Source organism: Petaurus breviceps, unplaced genomic scaffold (genome assembly GCF_028583685.1).
Source record: "Petaurus breviceps papuanus isolate PSGF00001 unplaced genomic scaffold, PetGlider_PUasm1.0 186, whole genome shotgun sequence".
Classification (NCBI taxonomy): Eukaryota; Metazoa; Chordata; class Mammalia; order Diprotodontia; family Petauridae; genus Petaurus; species Petaurus breviceps.
In genome coordinates, this window is record NW_027185798.1 from 5,198,503 (window position 1) to 5,219,598 (window position 21,096).

The following is a 21,096-nucleotide window of genomic DNA, read 5'->3' on the forward strand; positions in this document are numbered from 1 at the left end:
GAGAGGGAGAGAGAGAGAGAGAGAGAGAGAGAGAGAGAGAGAGCAATGAAGGGGGTGGGGCAGACAAGTCTATAGTTTAGGGAAACTGACCTTGGTAACCAGGGAACTGGGACTGAACAGGAAACACAAGTGTTGTACAGAGATTTGAGAATTTGGTAGCTTTCTTTTTTTATTTTCTAATATGCAACTAGGTAAGGGAAAGTGGCTCATTTCAATGAATTAGAAAAGAGGAATCATGAGGTCAAGGTTGCAAATTGAAGCTTTACATGAATTAGCTGTCTTGGCACAGAGAAATATGATCCTCCCTCTCAAAGCCAGTAGAAAATCAGACCAAATTTCTGAATAAAGTGGTGCCATGGCATCTCTTGGATCCCCCATATATGACCCTGGGCAAATAATCTCAAGGCATCTCTGTGCCTCAGTCTCCTCATCCATAAATAGGGGAGTTGGACCCGCTGTTGTTTGGAAATCTGTGACTAACAAGAGTTCCCATTTAGGAGAATGCCTGTTTTAGTCTCATGAGGAGGAGATGAGGCGGGTAGTGTTATTGTTTCATGCTTTTTCTTGCAGGATGTGGTGTATTGGTTCCCAAGTTGATTCACCCCTAGACTGAATCCCAAAGGTTGCTCTTCACAATTATATGGTTAACCAGGATAAGCTGCTGGACAATTCTGGTATGAGTTCTAGTCCCTGGACCATTGGCAGCTATTCAGAATTCATGAAGCTCAAAAGATCATAGCCCTTTCCATTTCTAATACTTACTCACTAAGTGTAGGGAAAAAAAATGGAACAGAACAGGATGGGAAAACCATCTCATCATATACTCACACTTCATATTGGCCCCAGGTGAGGAGAGAAGACCACTGACGCCCCTCCTCCCCATCTCTTCTCTGCCCCCTGCTCTTACAGTAGCCCTTGTCTTGGTCAGCGCTAAAAGATAAAGAGCTCTCTGCATATGTGCCCAAGACTGAGCTCTCATTGGCCTGTCTTCCCCTGTCATACCGTCATTTGTCACTGAGAAGCATGAGGAAGAGGAGCCCTGAAAAGGGACCTGAAGAAAATGAATTGCAGACAGGTTTTGTCCTTATGAGAGAAGTGGCGCCAGTATGGAAAAAATCATTCTGAGAGTTATGTTTCCATATTTAAAATCATGGTCCCTCAGCCTACTCCCCCCATCATCAGTGTTGTGTCTTGGAAAAGAGCTATGTGTTCAAAGGTAGACAAGTCAGAGTCCAGTCCCAGACTGTTCCTTCCCACTTGGATGCCTATAGCAAGTTCTAGAATGTCTGTCTTCAATTTCCTCATCTGTAAAATGAGGGGGTTGGACAAGCTGGTTGTTCCAAATCTATGATCCTGTGAGATGTAAAATGAAGGGATCAGACCCCGTGGCCTCTGAGGTTCCTCCCAGCTCCAAACCTACGATCCTAAGACTAAATGGTCTTTGAAGTCTCATCCAATTCTCAATCTATGAAAATGAGAAATTTTTTTAAAGTCTCACATGTTTAATGTTCTCCTTATGATATGCAGATCAGGCTCAGATCATGATAGGCTAAGATTTATAATACTTTAACAAGCAAACTCCTGATAGTTTCTGTAGGATTTTTCATTTGAAAAACAACTTACAATGTGATTTATACAGAGATAGTTGCAAGAGTCTAGACTATGGAGTAAATCAACCAATTTGATATCTGTTTTGATGGCTTTGCTATTTATAATGGTGCCAAAAGGGCTGCAAGCAGAATTCAAAAGAATGATGCAAATGATAAATTGGGGCAGCTTTCCACCTGGGAAAGTTACTTAAAAGATTTTAAAATATGAGAGCATTTAGGACTGAAATCCTTATTTCATGCAACCAGTCCCCCGGAAGTCCTTTGTATGGGGACCAGTAGGGAAGGCTGTTTCAGAATGATTTATGTGCCCTCCAGAAATCAGAGTCTTATGGTACCAACACAAGGGCAGATGGCTGGCATTAATGTCTTGAACTTTCACCCAGCATCTGAGGGTTTGGAGGGAAATGGCCTTGTGACAAAGGGATGGAGCTGTCACCACATCCAGCTTGGGAAGTCAGAGAGCAGAAAGGGCTTTGGCTCCATGAGCAAGGCGACCAAGGGACCAGGGATTTTGGACCCAAAGTACTTTTGCAGATTGACTGCATTGCACAGATTCTCTGGATGGTTATTTACTTTCATCTGAATTCCAGTATTTCTTTTATTGATTATTTCCAATGCATCCTGTCCACACTGCCTTCCCCATCAGGCTGAGAGTTCCTTGAGAGCAGGGGCTGTCTTGTTCCTTCCTTTGCATCCCCAGCATTTAGCACAGTGTCTGGCACATAGTATTTAATAAATCTTTATTTACTTCACAGAATATTAGGAGTGAAAGTGATCATAGGAAACTAAAGGGCCATCTAGTCCAACCCTTTTATTTTTACAGATGTTTGAATGAATGAATGAAAAAATACATTAAGCTGTGGTCCTAGCAATATACTAAGTCTTGAGACTAAAATATATAAAATTAAGGCAGTACTTCCTACCCTCAAGTTGTTTATAACCTAGATGGTAGGCTCATGAGTCTAGACCATTGGAAGGAACCTCAGGTGCCATCTAGTACAATACACTTCTCCCTTACCCCAGTTTATATTACAGTTGGGGGAAGACCCAAGGAGGGTAAGTGATTTGTCTTAGATCACATAAGTAGTAAATAGTAGAGCTTGGTTTAAAACCTAGATCCTCTGATTGAACTGAATACACTTCTCCCTACACCAAGACCTCATTGTCCTAACTGTAAGTCACTTGGTCCTTATTATGGTACATCTGGCTTCATATAACAGGTAAGTCCCTGGGGTAGGCTTAGCATTGCTGTCCTTGTTCATACTTTGTTCTTGAAGAGGACCAAGGACATACTGAAGTTGACGTATTGATTTCCATGTTAATTGGATTTAAGTGAGGCAGAGTTGCACAAGGTCATCAGTCTCACACTCTCCTTCAGAGTCATCAGAGTTCAGTAGCAGGACAAAAGTCAAGACAACCAGTGATGAACCAGGATCAGCATTGTTGAGTTAACATTGCAAGTCCCTACCCTGGGCCAGAGAAGGTGCTAAACAAGCTAATGAAATTAATTGATTAAGCCTAAAAGAACTTTTAAAAGTGATTGAATCTGAAATTATCATTTTATAAATGAGAAGACTGAGGTTCAGAGCTGAGAAGTCTCTGGATCCAGGTCATGTGGATGATAAGTAACAGAGATCCAAATCTAGTTCTCCTGACCCCAAATCTCATGCTCTGTCGTTGGCCTCCGATGAATCCAATTGCCTTTAATGAGAAGCTTCAGCAGTTCCCTTTATGAGAAAAATCACAATTGTTGCACATTTCAATTCAATTCAACAAGTATTTATTGATCTACTAAGAGACCACTATGGGCTTAAGTGTTGTGAGAAACACAGATAAGTAGCTAGTGTGACCCTCTCTCCCCCAATCCTCCTTTTTTTGTGCTGGATCTGTGATTTCACTGCTGTGAAGATTCCAGTGAGGGACATTTTCTACCAAAGCGATTAGCTCCTGGTCTGCAACTATGGTCTTAGATGCTTATCTCGGTCTTGCAAGCACGGTTTTTGACTTTAAAGAATTTATGTTCAAATTCAGGATTAATATTCATGAAACCATTGCTTCTTGGCATGGGATCAGGGGAATGCTCACATATGGTGTAGGAATCGGTAGGTTACTCCTATTATAGTAGATGTTCAAAGGGTATCCATAGAACCTAACGGAGGCTTCCAAGCGAAGGTTAATTTGGAAAATCTCTTAAAGGATGATCAGTATGTTATTTCAGCACAAATACAACCACTACTTATTAAACACAAGGCATGGAGAGAATTGTGATGGTCATTATGACAGATACAAAGCATAGATAAAGCTCACTCCCTGTCCTCATGTAGTTTATAATCTGCTTGAAGAACAGACACCACCACAAGTAGCGATATCACATAATACGATATTACATGGTAGGCATATTTGATTTACAGAATGAAAGTCTAATGCAATGTCTGATAAAGATCATTCACAAAAGAGATTTCTGGAGGAAGTTGCACTTGAGGTGACCTTCAAAGCATAGATAGGATTTCATTGAGGAGAGAAAGGGAGGGAGGACATTCCAGACATGGAAGACAGCTTTCACAAGGGTCCCAGACACAGAAATCATGTGTGGAAGGGCCAAGACTCATCAGGTTTGGCTGTGCTATAGGATGCATGGAATGGGTTGAGTTGGGGATAGGAATAACAATATCAGACAATGATATGAAAGCATTGAATGGCAAGCAGAGTTTGAATTTCACTCCATATACCATAGGGAACCAGGGAGCACCATTGTATACTAGAAAAGATGTATGTAGGAATAGGAGTCAGGAGAATGCAAGTTCAAATTCTATTTCAGGCATGTGCTAGTTGTGTGACCCTGAACAAGTCACTTAATATCTATGTGCCTCTGTTTCCTTATTTATAAAATTAAGGAATTGGACTTGGTGGCCTCTAAGGTCTCCTTTAACTCTAAATCCATGATCCTATAAATATGTTGGGGCAGCTAGGTAGCATCATCTTCATGAGATCAAATCTGGCCTCAGACTTACTAGCTGTGGGACTCTGGGCAAGTCACTTAACCTTATTTGCCTCAGTTTTCTTATCTGTGAAATGAGCTAGAGAAGGAAATGATAAACTCTTTAGTATCTTTGCCAAGAAAACCCCAACTGGGGTTATGAAGAGTCAGACATGACCAAAAAGGCCTTAACAATAAAAATAAATGTTTCATCAGAGGTGTGAAGGACAGAGAAAATGGACAGGAAGGAATCATTGCTAGGAAGCTACTACAATAGCCTATGAGGAAGGTCATAATGGCAGTATTACCATTATGTAATTACCATTAATTATTAGTAATTACCATTACTACCAATGAGATCATATTTGTAAAGCTCTTAGCATGGTACCTGGCATACAGTAGGTGCATAATAAATGCATGTTCTCTCCCTTCCCTACTAGGGTCTTGTAGTAAATATAAAAAGGAAGAGATTAGAGAAGTTTCAGAGATGAAATCTATAGGGTTGATAACTGTGATGAGGGGAATAGGACCATGGAGGAATGGAGGGAGGTAGCCTCTGAATTGGGAAGAACTGAGTTCATGTTCATGGCTACCTCACACATACTAGCTACGTTATCCTGGCCAGGTCACTTAACTTTTCATCAGTGCCCCTAGCAGTTCTGATAGCCATGAGCTGTAGAGAAAGGATAGACCTGCTTTGGTAAAAGGAGACCCCTCTACCAAAGGAATCACAACTTTAGTAAACATGCACCACTGAGCAGAGCAGTCTATGTATCAACCTAAAGGCAGTATGGAGCCAATGGGATTGAATGAGTGAGGGAATAAATGGACATAAGAAAGGACATTAAAGATGACTTGGCATGGAAAGGGTCTTGAGGCAGGGAGATTAAGAAGGAGAACATTTCAGTAGTCCACGTGAGAAGTAAGAGATGAAGGCCTGAATTTAGAGGGTTTCCACGGCCCCTTCCACCTCTGGAACTATGACCCTCTAATCCTGTGACCAAAGGAATCCAGTTTACATTGGTAAATATCTATAATATCCTGCCATTTAAAGCTGATTCTTGCTTTTGCTGCCCATCAGGTGTTATATGAGGTGGCCCAGATACAGCTCAGGCAAAGGAAAAGATTTAAGCCCTCTGCCAGCAAAATAGCGGGTGCACCAGAATCCCCATAGATCTCTCCTCCTTCCTGTCTGACCTCTTTTGCTCTGTAAGAAGTCTTGGGGCTAGGGGCGGCCAGGTGGCTCAGCGAGTAAGAGCACCGGCTCCAGTGTCAGGATGACCTGGGGATCAAATCTGGGCTCAGATACTTAGCACCACACCCAGAAATAACTGGCCGTGTAACCTTGAGCAAGTTAACCCCGACTGCTTTAAAAAAAAAAGTCTCAGGGATGGGGGTGGGGGGAGCAGAGCCAAGATGGCAGAATAAAAAGCAGGAACTGGCTGGAACTCCTGCTTCAACCACCTCCGATACCTGTAAAAAAAAATGACTCTAAACAAATTTTAGAGTTACAGAACCCACCAAGTGACAGAGAGAAACAAATCTCCTGCTGAAGGCAGCCCAGCAGGCTGACAGGAAGGGTCTGTTGCACAGGGTTGGGAGCCAAGCACAGTCCAGCATGAGCAGTGCCAGCCCAGAATCACAGCCCAGACCAGCAGCACAGACAGGACAGGGCAGACTTCAGGATAGTGAATCACCAGCAGCTGTGGCAGTTTCCACATTTCTCAACCCATAAATGCCAAAGAAAAAGTAAAAGGTCAGTGGGGAACCCAGTTGATCCAGGGTTAGAGTAGAGTGTGGTCCAGCCCCTGCCCCTGGGATGAGAGGTGTGGTGTTGCTGCTTGGCTGCCTCTGGAGCTCCTGGCCTGAAGAACAGAGGGTAACCAAGTGACCATTCAGAAGGTAATCACTCTTGCTTTGACCTGCTTGGATCTGGGTCACTTTCTTGGCCAGTGGTCCTGGGATGAGAAATGCCTCTGTGCCAGAGCTTGTGCTGGCTGCAGAGAGGATGCCCTCCTCATAGCTCTGACAACAGCTCTGACAACATTTGTAAAAACCCCAGAAATTTGGGACATAGCTCTCTCCACTCTGGAAGAAGAGTTCTACAATGGCAAAGAACTCAAAAGTCAAGTAATTGGCTGGCAATATGAGCAAGCAGAGAAAGAAAAAACAGACTATAGAGTTCTTTTTTGGGGACAAAGAGGATCAAAACATGGAACCAGGAGAAGACAACAAAGTCAAAACTCCTGCATCAAAAGCTTCCAAGAAAAATATGAACTGGTCCCAGTCCATGGAGGAGGTCAAGAAGGAGTTTGAAAATCAAGTGAGAGAAGTAGAGGAAAAATTGGGAAGAGAAATGAGAATGATGCGAGAAAATTATGAAAAGTGACTCAACAGCCTGACTGAAGAAAATGACACGCCAAAAAATTAGACTAACTCAAATGGCAAAAGAGGCCCAAAAAGCCAACAAGGAGAAGAATGCCTTCAAAAGCTGAAATGGCCACATGGAAAAGGAATTTCAAAAACTCACTGAAGAGAATAATTCCTTCAAAATTAGATTGGAGCAAATGGAGGTAGACTTCATGAGAAATCAAGATGCTATAAAACAGATACACAAATGAAAAAATACGAGGCAATGTGAAATATCTCATTGGAAAAACCACTGACTTTGAAAATAGATCCAGAAGAAATAATTTAATACTTATTGGACTACCTGAAAGCCATGATTTAAAAAAAAGAGCCTAGAAATCACCCTTCAAGTAATTCTCCAGGAAAATTGCCCTGATATTATAGAACCAGAAGGCAAAACAGAAATTAGAAGAATTCACTGATGGCCTCTTGAAAAAGATCCCAAATAGAAAACTCCTAGGAATATTATAGCCAAATTTCAGAATTCCCAGGTCAAGGAGAAAATATTACAAGCAGTCAGGAAGAAACAATTTGAGTATTGTGGAAATGCAATCAGGACAACACAAGACCTAGCAGCTTCTACATTAAGGGATCAAAGGGCTTGGAATATAATATTCTGGAGGTCAAAGGAGCTAGGATGAAAACCAGGAATCACCTACCCAGCAAAACTGAGTATAATGCTTCAGGGGAAAATATGGTAATTCAATGAGATAGAGGACTTTCAAGCATTCTTGATAAAAAAAACCAGAGCTGAACAGAAAATTTGACTTTCAAATACAAGAAGCAAGAGAAGAATGAGAAGGTCAACAGGAAAAAGAAATCATAAGGAACTTATCTAAGTTGAACTATTTATATTTCTACGTGGAAAAATGATAATTGTAACTCATGAGACTTTCTCAGTATTAGGATAGTTGAAGGCAATATATATGTATGTATAGATATAGATATGTATACATACATTTATATGTATGTATAGGAGGGTGTATACAAGTATAAATATATGTGAGTGTGTGTATGTGTGTGTACATGTATACAAAAATAGAGGGTATAGGATGAGTTGAATATGAAGGGATGATATCTAAAAAGTAAAACTAAGAGGAGAGAAAGGAATATATTGGGAGAAGGAGAAAGAGGGAGATAGAATAGGGTAAATTATCGCATATAAAAGAGACAAGAGAAAACTGTAACAATGGAGGGGAAGAGCAGGAAGGTGAAAGGAAATGAGTCAACTTTACTTTCATTGAATTTGACTTAAGGAGGGAATAACATACACACAAAATTAGGTATCTTAGACTTCAGGAAAATAAGGGGGAAGGGGATAAGAAGAGGGATGATAGATGGGAGGGCAGATTGGGGGAGAGGGTAGTTAGAAGCAAAAACTTTTGAAAAGGGACAGGGTCAAAGTAGAAAATAGAGTAAGTGGGGGGTGGGATAGGATGAAGGGAAATATAGATAGTTTTTCACAATATAACTACTATGGAAACATTTTGGTAACTATACATGTACAACCTATATTGAATTGTTTATCTTCCCAGTGGGGGTGGGTGAGGAGGGAAGAAGGGAAAGAATCTAGAAATCAAAGTTTTAAAAACAAATGTTTAAAAAAATTTTTTTAGGGGCGGCCAGGTAGCACAGTGAGTAAGAGCACCGGCTCCAGTGTGGGGATGACCTGGGGATCGAATCCGGGATCAGACACTTAGCACCCACCCAGAAACACCTGGCCGTGTAACCTGGAGCAAGTTACTCAACCCCAATTGCTTAGGGGTGGCCAGGTGGCTCAGCGAGTAAGAGCACCAGCTCTAGTGTCGAGATGACCTGGGGATCAAATCCAGGCTCAGATACTTAGCACCACACCCAGAAATAACTGGCCGTGTAACCTTGAGCAAGTTACTTAACCTCAATTGCTTAAAAAATTTTTTTTTACATGCAACTGGGAAATAAGATATACAAGCACTGGGGTATGGAAATCCATCTTGTCTTACTAGAAAGTTGGGGAGGGGTATGGGGGACGATATAAAAGAGAGTAGATTGGAGAATGGGGTATTCAGTAGGCTTGCTATCTTGTGGTGGGATTGTAGGGGAAAGATGGGGAGAAAATTTGTAACTCAAATGCTTTTTTTAAAATTTTTCAAATGCTTTATTAACTTCTGGTTTACATCATTTATTTCCGCCAGATTTTGAGTTAAAAATATTTTCCCCATTTTTCCCCTACCCACCACCCCAAAATATTGGTCCCACAGGATATCCCTTCCTCCATTATGCTCTCTCCCATATCTTCTTCCATATCCCCTTTGATTTTCCAGCAGGGCATGGTAGATCTCTATGCCCCAATGCCTGTATATCTTATTTCACAATTGCATGTAAAATAGTATTAATAATTGTATTTATATATTTTTAAAAATTTGATTTTAAAACTTTGAATTCCAGATTCATTCCCTTGCTCCCTTGTCACCTACCCTTACTGAGAAGATAAGCACATCAGTATAGGTTGTACATGTACAGCTATGCTAAACATTATCATAGTAGATACATTGTGAAAGACTATGTTTCCCCCCCCTCCTATCCCACCTCCCGCTTGTTCTGTTCTCTACTTTAATCCTTTCCCTTTTCAAAAGTGGGTGCTTCCAACTTCTCTCCCTCCCCAGCCTGCCCTCCCTTCCATCATTCCCCTTCTCATCACCTTCTCCCCTGTAGAGTGAGATACCATATTTAGTGTGTATGTCATTCCCTCCCTGAGCAAATTCAATGAGAATAAAGTTTTGCCTTTTTGCCTTCCTGTGCTTCCCCTCCATTGTAACCATTTTCCCTTGCCTCTTCCATATGAGATAGTTTACCTCATTCTGTCTCTCCCCATCTCCTCTCACTATATTCCTCTTTCACCTCTTAAATTCACCTTTTAAATGTCATCCCTTCCTATTAAATTGGTCCTGTGCCCTCTATCTATGTATACCTCTAAATATATATACACACATATATATTCACATATATATTCAAATGCCCATATACATATATATATATATATATATATATATATATGTCTTTCCATTCCCTTCAACTATTTTCATACTGAGAAAAGTTTCATCAGTTACAATTATCGTTTTTCCATGTAGGAATGTAAATAGTTCAACTTTGATAAGTTCCTTATGATTTCTTTTCCTTGTTTACATTCTCAAGCTTCTCTTGCTTCTTGTATCTGAATGTCAAATTTTCTATTCAACTCTGGTTTTTTCATCACGAAACTTGAAAGTCCTCTATTCCACTGAATGACTATATTTTCCCCGACACATGATACTCAGTTTTGCTGGATAGGTGATTCTTGGTTTTAATCCCAGATCCTTTGACCTCCAGAATATCATATTCCAAGCCCTTCGATCCCTCAGTGTAGAAGCTGCCAGATCCTGGGTTATCCTGATTGTGTTTCCACAATATTCAAATTGTTTCTTTCTGGCTGCTTGTAATATTCTCTCCTTGATCTGGGAATTTTTGGACCTGTCTATAATATTCCTAGGAGTTTTCTTTTTGGGATCTTTTTCAGGAGGTGATCAGTGGATTCTTTCAACCTCTATTTTGCCCTCTAGTTCTAAAACATCAGGGCAGTTTTCCTTGAGAATTTCTTGGAGGATGATTTCTAGGTTCTTTTTTTGATCATGGCTTTCAAGTAGTCCAATAATTTTTTAATTATCTCTCCTGGATCTATTTTCCAGGTCAGTGGTTTTTCCAATGAAATATTTCATATTGCCTTCTATTCTTTCATTTGTTTGGATCTGCTTAACAGCATCTTGATTTCTCATAAGGTCACTAGCTTCCATTTGCTCCAATCTAATTCTGAAGGAATGATTCTCCTCATTGAGCTTTTGAGATTCTTTTTCCATCTGGCAAATTCGGCTTCTTAAGGCATTCTTCTCCTCATTGCCTTTTTGAGCCTCTTTTGCCATTTTACTTGGTCTGTTTTTTATGGTGTTATTTTCCTCAGTCAGGTTGTTGACTCTCATTTTGTAATTTTTGTGCATCTTTCCCATTTCTCTTCCCAATTTTCCCTTCACTTCTCTTATTTGCTTCTTAAGGTCCTCTATGGCCTATAACCAGCTTGTATTTTTCTTGGAAGCTTTTGGTGCAGGAGTTTTGACTTCATTGTCTTCCTCCTGTTCCATGCTTTGATCCTATTTGTCCCCAAAATAGGAGTGTGGAGTTGGCATACTCTGTTTACTTTGCTTCCTTTGCCTTCTAATTTTGCCACTCAATTACTTGACTTTTGGGCTTTTTGACACAGTAGGACTCTGCTACCAGACAGGGGAGCTTCATACCAAATACTGGGGTTTTCTCAGATGCTGAAGGTATTAGTTATGTGCCCTCTTTGAAGCCATCGCACATTCTGGCAAGCTGGTCACATACCCCAGGACCTCTACCCTAGACCACTATCCATATCCAAGTAGGTTAAAGCAAGAGCGATTACCCCTCAGACTGGTCACTTGGTCCCTCTACAGTGTGCAGGCCAGGAGCTGAAGCTACCACGTGGGTGTGGCTGCAAGGCCACAGCTCCTCAGAGGCTTCTAGCCCCAGGGGCAAAAGCCAAAGCACTCCCAACTACTGAATCCCAAAGTCCACACTGCACTGACCTCTCACTTTGTCCTTAGCATCAATGTGTTGATAATTCTGGAAATGGCCACAGCTGCTGGTGATCTGGAGTCCCTCCAGCCAGCAGCTGTTTAGGCCTGCCCTGGGGCTAAAACCTCGGTGTGGGGCTGGACTTGGTTCCCAGAGTGCTGTGCTGGCCAATTCCTGCCAGCCTGCTGGGTTGTCCTCAGCAGGAGGTTAGCTTCTCTGTGTCATTTTGTGGGTTCTGTAGCTCCAAAGTTTGTTCAGAGTCATCTTTTACGTGAATTGGGGGAGGTGGAAGCCAGAGCCCCATGGAAGTCCTGTTTCTACTCTGCCCCCTTAATTCAAATTCTTGTGGGAATGAATGTTGAAAACTAAAAATAAACAAACAAATTGAAGGGAAAAAAGGAAGTCTCTGGCTCTCACATTCATAACAAATACTAACACACATCCTGTCAGGAACCCATTCATAGCTTGGCATGATGGGGTCCTCAAAAGATAGCCCATCACCTTCAGAACTAAGTGTTCTCAAGGCCCCATAGGAGCCATCTGAAGGAGGGAGGTACTAATGGCTCACATTTCCATATGACTTTCAGGGTTATCATCACAGTAAGCCCCATTTGGACAATTTTTTACATAGCACTTTCCTTACCGCTGCCATATGAGTAAGACAGCACAAGTAGGATGATCTCCATTGGGGAAAGGAGATGAGGTTGGAGAACTTACCACGTGCCTGGGTCCCCCAGATAATAACAGTATCGGGGCCAGAACAGAAACCTATTAGGAGTCTTCTGACCCCAACACCAATATTCTTTTTAAGACATCCCAAAGGAGAAAGGATGGGAGGGAAAGAAGGAGAAAGACAGGAAGGGTGAGAGAGAAGCAGAGATAGAGGAAAAAATGGAGATACAGAGAGACATTTATATATATAATATATGCAAATGGGTGCATATACATGGACTCATTTATTTTATTTTTTAAAAAAGATTTTTATTTTTAAGAATTTTAATAATATTTTATTTTTCCCTAGTTACATCAAGAAAATTTTTAGAACTCATTTTTACAAGATTTTGAGTTCCAAATTTTTCTCCCTTCCTCCCCTCCCCTGTTATGAAAATGATAGGCAGTTTAATATAGTTTATACATGTGCTAGCATGTAAGAAATGTTTCCATATTGGACTCATTTATTTTAAAACATTCAATATTTACATATAAACATAAAATATTTTAAAACTTTATGTACATTTTTTTCTTATATACATATATGTTTGTATATTATGTATATTATGTATAAATATATGTATTCAGCAGTAAAGTGGTCCAGTGGATAGAGGGCTGAACTTGGTATGTGGCAAACATGAATTCAAATCCCACCTCAGACACTTAGTAGTTGTGTGACCCTGGGTAAGTCATTTACCTTTTCTGATCCTCAGTTTCCTCATCTATAGAATAAGGATGATGATAATTAAGATACCTATCTCATAGGCTTCTTGTGAAGATCAAATGAAGTAACATATAATTTCTTTGTAAACCTTAAATTTCTCTATAAATGCTACTGGTTATTGGGAGTCCAGAAAAATTGTAATGGGAAGAAAGATAAACACATTCATAAATATATTTGTGAGAGGATAGATCATATATGTATATGCATATCTATACCTACATATACACATATATAGACACATATGTGTATACACACATGCACATATAAAAATATACAATATATACATTCACATATGCATATATACATACATGCATTTATGCATACAAGGATTATATATGATATAATATATGATATATAATATATATACATACATACACTTGGGCATGAGTATATTCCAAATGTATATATGGATAGAATCAGAGGAAGAAAGAAAGGTATACAGAAACAGAGAAGTAAAGACTTCAACAGAGAGAAAGAGAAATTAATGGCCTAGGTACAGAACTCTGAAATCCTGAGGCTTTCAGCCACACAATGACCCAAAGCTCATCCCCCAAACACAGTGAAGGAAAATAGAATGCGGGTGCTTTAAAACAAGGGACTACACAATGAATTTCCAACTGGACCCACAGAATGCTCATGCTGAAATCCTGGAAATGGGGATTAATGCAGCAGAAAGGAAAACACTGATTCCAGAAGCCCAGCCATCAGCCACTGGCTGCACACCCACTCTGTGGTTTGAGAGGGTGAGAAGAGAGACACTACAGAAGTTTTTGAAAATCCAGCTGAGTTTCATGTGTCTATCCAAGAAGATAACCTTGCTCCAATTCCCTTTCTCAGGGCATCAGGAGGTGGAGGCTGATTACGGGAACTTTGAAATTGGACCTGAAGGGTAACTTAACAGCTTCAAACAGCTCTTGCCGAAAAGGCATTCCAGTTCTGGGAAAAGCCCTTGAAGACAATTCAAGAGAAACAGATCCAGGGAGCCCAAGAGGGCTGGGAGGCCCTACTCACAATCACAGGCAAGCCAGCTAGGCAGCCGAACTGCCCCCAAACAATGCATGTCCTTGACTTGGAGGGAATCTCTGGTTGCCCTCTCATTATTACACTGCCCTCCCTGATTCCAGGAGGAAACTGGAGAGGTTAAAACTATCTCACATGACATGGTCAAAGCCACAAAGTGGTGATAAAGACAGTGTTTCATAGGCCTCACAAATGGCCCTTTTTGTCCCAGGAACCAATGAGAGTGAGAGGTAGGAGAAATAGAAATGCTTTCATTGTGGCAACTATACTGAGATGCTAATTGGCATTCATTGGTGGGAATGAGGAGGAGAGGGAGATTGGTCTGGTGAGTTGCTTCACCTCTGGGTCTCAGTTTCCTTTTCTGCAAAATGAGGGAGCTATACTAGGACTCTGAGGTAACTTCCAGCACTTGATCAATGATCCGATGTCATTATGTCACTTAACCTCTCTGGGCTTCTGTGGTGGCAACCACACTGGCATACCCAGGATGGCTGCTAGCACAGGTTCTTAGATCTGCTTTACTAGGAAAGATTGCTGTTCAAGAAATCAAAAATCTTTTTAAATTGCATTCATTAATTCTGGGGAAAAATCAGCAGCCTGAATTTCAATACAAGTAGAGAAATAAAGACCAACAGACAGGGCTTCTAACTGTCTGAGAAATTAGCACAGACCAACACACAGATCCAATTGTGTGACCAAGGCAATATATACATAGTTACCAGAGAGAGAAGCACCAGCATCTGTTTTTTTCAAAGCTGGGGGGTTCCTTAAAGGCTAGACAGTGTCATCTGGTCAAATGTCAAGAATACTCTTCCGATGAGTGAACCCCAAAGCAAAATACTAACCTCAGAGCATATACACCCTTTTTAGAGCTGGACCTCATGACTCAGTGCCTAATTAGAAATTAATAAAAGGTGTGAAAGCCTTCCTACAAGCAAACCTCACCTAAGGTGGCTTCCCGGCCTGTTTATGGGTGGGAAGATCTTATATCCCATTAACATTGCAGCTCCCTTTGTTAAATGAGGGGGTTGGTCTAGATTAGGGGTGGAAAACCTGCAACCTCAAGGACACATGTGATCCCGTAGATCCTCAAATGTGGTCCTTTGACTGAATCCACACTTCACAGAACAAATCCTGGTCTAGATAATGGCAGAGGTCTCTTCTGGTTCTAGAACTATGAGCCTATGATCCTATAAGAGCCTATAAAATGATGAACTTGTACTAGACTATGAGGTCCAATCTAGCTGTAAATTGATTATTCTATGATGTGGGTTCAAATCCTGGCTCTGCCATTTATTAACTACATGACCTTGGGCAAACTGCTTGTCCTTTCTCAGCCTCAGTGTCCTCATGTGTAAAATGGGTGGGTTGGACTGGATTACCTCTGAGGTTATTTCCAGCTCCTGATCTCTGGTCTGACCATGATGTGTCCCAGGTTAGACCACACCCAAGGCTGCCTGATGTTTCTGGGTCCCAGCCTCTCCCCACTCCCATCCCCCTGAGCTCCTCATCCTTCTAAGCCCACTCTTGTCTAAGAATTCCATTGATTTGCCCAGATTCTTCTATGGACTTTATAGTCCCTGTCATAGATAATTACTAATTCCAAGACACTGCTTCTTGAAAGATTTCTAATCCTCACTAATGTACATTTATTTCCCTTGTAAAAATATGTTTTGTTGTTGTGAATTTAATAATCATAAGGAAAAAAATCAATGTAAGAAAAAGAGAACACCCAGGATAGAGTGCTGGCCTTGGGTCTGGAGGAAGATCTGAGTTTGAATCCTTCCTTAGAAAGTTATTAACTAACCCTGGGCCAGCTCCCTAGAGGCTCTCAACCTCAGTGTCCTCATCTGTAAAATGGGAATAATAATATTATTATTACCCCCAGGGGGTGGTATGAGTATAAAATGAGGCTATACAGTGAAAGTGTTTTGTAAGCCTTAAATCACTTGTTCAGTCATTTCCCAGTTGTGTCTGACTCTTCCTGACGCAGTTTGGGGTTTTCTTGGCAAAGATACTGGAGGGGTTTGCCATTTCCTTCTTCAGCTCATTTGACAGATGAGGAAACTGAGGCAAACAGGGTGAAGTGACTTGCCCAGGGCCACACAGCTAGTAAGTGTCTGAGGCCAGATTTGAACTCAGGTCTTCCTGACTATAAGCCCTGCATTCTGTCTACTTCACCATCTAGTCGCCCTTGTAAATGGTATCTTTTGTCATGACTCCCTTGGCAAGGACCACAGTGATTATGATGATGGTGATGATGATGATGACGATGATGATGATGATGATGATGATGATGATGATAGCTAGCATTTGTATCTAGCACTTTAAGGTGGGCAGAGTGTTTCACAAATATTTCCTCATTTAATCCTCACAATGTTTTCACAAGGTTGGAAATGGAAGCATAGCACCATGCATTTGTATAATATGCTCATGCTGTACTTGGTCAGAATGCTTTGTCATACATTATCTTATTTGCTTCGAAGTTGGCAGAATGGGCATTGTTCCTGCACTCACAGAGATGGAGGAATTTACAGGATGAGGAGGTCACCCGAGGAGCCAATGGTGGGGCGGGCACCACAATGGCTATTCGAACTCCTATATCTCGATTTTGGAGGTGGCCTTAGAGACCATCTAGTCCAAGTCTCTCATTTTACAGATGAGGAAACTGAGGCCCAAAGGGTTAAGTGACTGGCCCAAAGTCATCAAAATTTTTGACCATCATAAGCAGGATTGGAACCCACGTTCTCTGACTTCAAAGCCTTTTTGCTTCCCAGTCTGAAGCTCAACATGTTTAGGGCCCTACTCCTTTGGGGCTCCCAAACTTGTGCTCCCTTCATCCTTCTCACTTCAGTTCACTCATCAAGGTTCTAATGATACCCTTATATCATTTTAATGACATTTATTCTTCTCTTTATAAGTCTGATGAATGCCTTTCAGGTGTGACTCACTCCTAAAATGTGAAATAGCAGTATCGTATGCTAGGATCTCTAAATCTGCGTTTATCCAGGATGTCGATACATGAATACAGCCACATCAGTGCATGATCTGGGTTTCTAAAAGCTTTGGATCTTTATAAACATCTTTGATGGCCCAAACTGGAGATTTCCAAAAAGCATCAACATAGACAGCTAGGTAGTAGAATAGATAGCTCATAGAACACTGCTCTTGGAGTCAGGAAGATACAGTCAAAACCTGCCTTGGATACTCTGTGATTCTGGGCAATCATTTAAACTCTCTGGGCCTCAGTTTCCTCATCCATAAATGGGGATCATAATGGTACCTACCTCTCAGGGTAGCTTTGAAGATCAAATAAGGTAACATGTAAAGTGCTTTAAAACTTTAAAAACTGTATAAATCTTAGCAATGATTGATACCATTATTATTAACCACAGAATCAACAGAAACCAAGGAATAAGGACAGGGCAGGTGCTCAAAGTGCCAGGCAAGCAGGCAGGGATCAAGAATTCTACAGGGTTTGTCAAGACAAAATAATATGGGAAGAAGGACAGGTAACATGAGACTGAGAGGCAGGAGCCATGGACCTGGACCTAGAACTTTCAGGGTCTCCCTCTTTCAGGAGTGTTTTACTCCTGGCTCCATCCCTAACTCACTGTGTGACCTAGGTCAAGTCCCTTACCTTGTGTGGTCACAGAGTTTCCTCATTTGTAAAATGACAAGGATGAAGGAGTAGATGGCAAAGCTATGGCCTGTTCTGACATGGTTCTGCAGCCCTTACCTCATCACTCTTACCTTGCCAATCCCAAAAGAGGAATGAGACCACAGTAAGATGCTATAGCCTAGGATCCTGGGGCTTCTAGATAAGAGGGCCTTAGAGATTACACCATCCTCCCTCATATGACTGAAAAGCAAACCAAGGCCCAGACAGCTATGGAGATACACAATGTCAATCAAATAATGAACACAGGAGATGAACATTTTAGAGATAGCCCTTCCCGAGCTCCTCATGCTCCCCCCACCATCACCTATTTATTTTACATAAGTACTTGTTTTTACCCCATACAATAGTAGGTGCTTCATATATACTTGTAGGAATGATTGATTGTCAGTGGACAGATGACACAGGAGTGTAGTCTTGCACCCCAGGCACTGGCCAGTTGCGTTCTTGAGGTCCTCCTTTGGAGGGTTTTGGAGACACCGTCATTGTCTCCACAGCAGCAGTCAGTCTCACTCCATTCTCTTCCCCAGGTGGCTTTGAGGGATACTTGCCTCTGTAAAGGTCCCTTAATCTTGGAAAAAATTGGCATAGAGGACAAGAGGGGGCAGCTCTCCCTCTCCCTTTGTCCTATTCAGCCGGGCCCTTTGACCCAAGGGTTGCTTGGAAACTGAGTAACTCTGCTCCCAAACAATCCCAGACTCTCAGTTTGGCAGGTCTAGGTGGACTCCAGGGCTGGGTCGGCGTTCAACATCTGGCCCATGTCACCATCACAACAAAGCCCAGCTCTGCAGTCCTTTCATGCATAGAGAAGGATGGTCCAGCTGCTAAGAAAAGCTTTCTCAGCCAAACAGCTGTACATTGTGTGAGTCAGCCTGAGGAATAACAATGAGGACTGCAGTCAGATCAGGCCTGGGAAGCTTCAGTGCTTCCAAAGATGTGATCCCACTTGGACTGGCACTCCCTCCACTGACACAGATAGCAACCCCCTCCAACACTTTAGTAAGTGGTTCCACAAGATGATTGGTGCCAAAAATTGTCATCCCCTGGAAATGAGCCCGGCTGCCCTTAGCTGGGCTTGTCCTCAGATGACAGGAGGCTTCTCCATCCCCAGGTCTGTGCTAACAGTGGTCCAGGCTGCCTGAATCTGACAGGCCTAGCGCTCTGCTGCCTTCAAGAGAGATCTGTCTTGACAGCACTATGAGGGTTCCAGGTAGGGCTTGTGTAGAGAAGCCTTTGGAAATGGTTGTGTGATGATGCACAATCTTTCCTAAAGATGCCCTAGAGAAGGGATCTCCACCTGGACTCCTTTAACCTGATGCTTCAGTATTTCAATAACAACATTCCTGTAGAGATGGTTTCCTTTGCAATATCTGTATTTAATTTTATCTTTTTTTTTTTAAAGCAATCGGGGTTAAGTGACTTGCTCAAGGTTACACGGCCAGTTATTTCTAGGTGTGGTGCTGAGTATCTGAGCCCGGATTTGATCCAGGTCATCCCGACACTGGAGCCGGTGCTCTTACTCGCTGAGCCACCTGGCCACCCCTAAGCAATTGGGGTAAAGTAACTTGCTCAAGGTTACATGGCCAGGTGTTTCTGGGTGGGTGCTAAGTGTCTGAGCCTGGGATTCGATCTCCAGGTCATCCTGACACTGGAGCCAGTGCTCTTACTCGCTGCGCTACCTGGCCGCCCCTGTATTTAATTTTATATATTTAAAAACATGATTCTAAGACAGGGTCCATAGGCTTCACCAGACTGACTGCCAAGGGGGTCCATGGCATGATTATATTTAAGCTTAGATGATAATAATAGATAATGTTTAATTAATGCCAGTAAGTTTCCAAGCCACTTTACATTGTGTTATCTCCTTTGATCCTAGCAACAAGCCTGGGAAGCAAAGTCCAGAGAATTTAAGGCATTTGCCCAGGGTCACACAGCTAGTAAGTCTGTGAGTCAGGATTCAAACTCAAGTCTTCCTGACTCCAAGTCCAATACACCACCTAACTGCCCTAGATCAAGCCACCTAGCCATCCACATGCATTTATTAAACACTTTCTGTATGCCAGCCACTAAAGTTAAAGAGACAAAAGTGAGACAAACAGTCCTTATCTTAAGGAGCTAACATGCTCTCAGGGAATTCAACATATATATATATATATATATATATATATAAATATAAATGCAAAATAAACACAACCATATTCAAGAATTGGATTTTCCCCTCCGTTCTTGTCCAAATGCAGTATTTCAAAGAAAAATAAACCATTTTAAACAGCAGAATGTTAGAATTAAAAGAGGTCATAGGACTCATGTGAGGACCAGGAGACAGTGAGAGTGAGCTCCTTAAAATAAAGATGATTTCATCTTTTTCCTTTGTACCTCCAGGGATTAGCACAGTGCCTGGCACATAGTCAGGGCTTAATAAATGCCTGTTGATCCATTAGAAGTAAGAGATCTGAATTATTGTCCCAGAAAGGACCTCAGAAGTCATCTAGTCCATTTTATGGATGAGGAAACAGAGACCCAGGAAAGAGACATTACTTGTTCAAGGTCCTGCAAATAACAATGGAAATACATGACCTCGAACTCAGGTCTCCTGTCTCTGATGCTCCTTTCCAAGGCACCATGGGTTCTGGCTGACTCAGCAGGGGGCTGGGGCAGGGGGAGGGGGGGAGGACTCATAAAAAAGCATCACTTCCTAGCGGTTGGCATCCAGCTACGAGAGCCAAAAGGCAACAATTAGGGTGTCCTTTTTTCAGTCACATCTGACTCTTTGTGACCCCATTTTGGGTTTTCTTGGCAGAGATGCTGGAGTGGTTTGCCATTTCTTTCTCCAGTTCATTTTACAGATGACAAAACTGAGGCAAACAGGATTAAATGATTTGTCCAGGGTCACACAGCTAGTAGTGTCTGAGGCCAGATAAGAACCCAGAAAGATGAACCTTCCCAACTTTAGACCCAGTACTCCACCCACAGCATCACCTAACTACCTGACTTCTTCACCATTTTTTCCAAAAGTCACTTCTAGCTCTAAATCTGTGACCAGGTAGATGATGGTGAGGGTATGAACTTTTGAAAGAAAAAGCCATTTCCTTCTTTCCTTCTGCTCTGAATAAATGGGTTTAGGGATACAGAGACATACCCCCCCCACACCCCTGTTGAATGGTACATCCATATTCACTCCACCCTGGCTGCCAACACTATTGAAAGAGTTGTTAGATAATTGCTCAACCCTCCACTGCATTTCAGCTAAATCAATCCTTTGACTCTGGAGGTTTCCCAGACTCTGCCCACAAAGAGGAGGGAGGTGTCAATCTGATGTTCAGAAGACAATGTGTCAAGCTCAGCAACAGGACTTGGAAGC

At 41.8% G+C, this 21,096-nt stretch overlaps 1 long non-coding RNA gene across 1 annotated transcript in view; it reads right to left on the minus strand.

Moving 5' to 3' along the window:
* The window catches only part of LOC138162066 (uncharacterized), a 127,236-nt gene that overhangs the window by 105,653 nt on the left and 487 nt on the right, over window positions 1-21,096 (minus strand). The window lies entirely within an intron of this gene.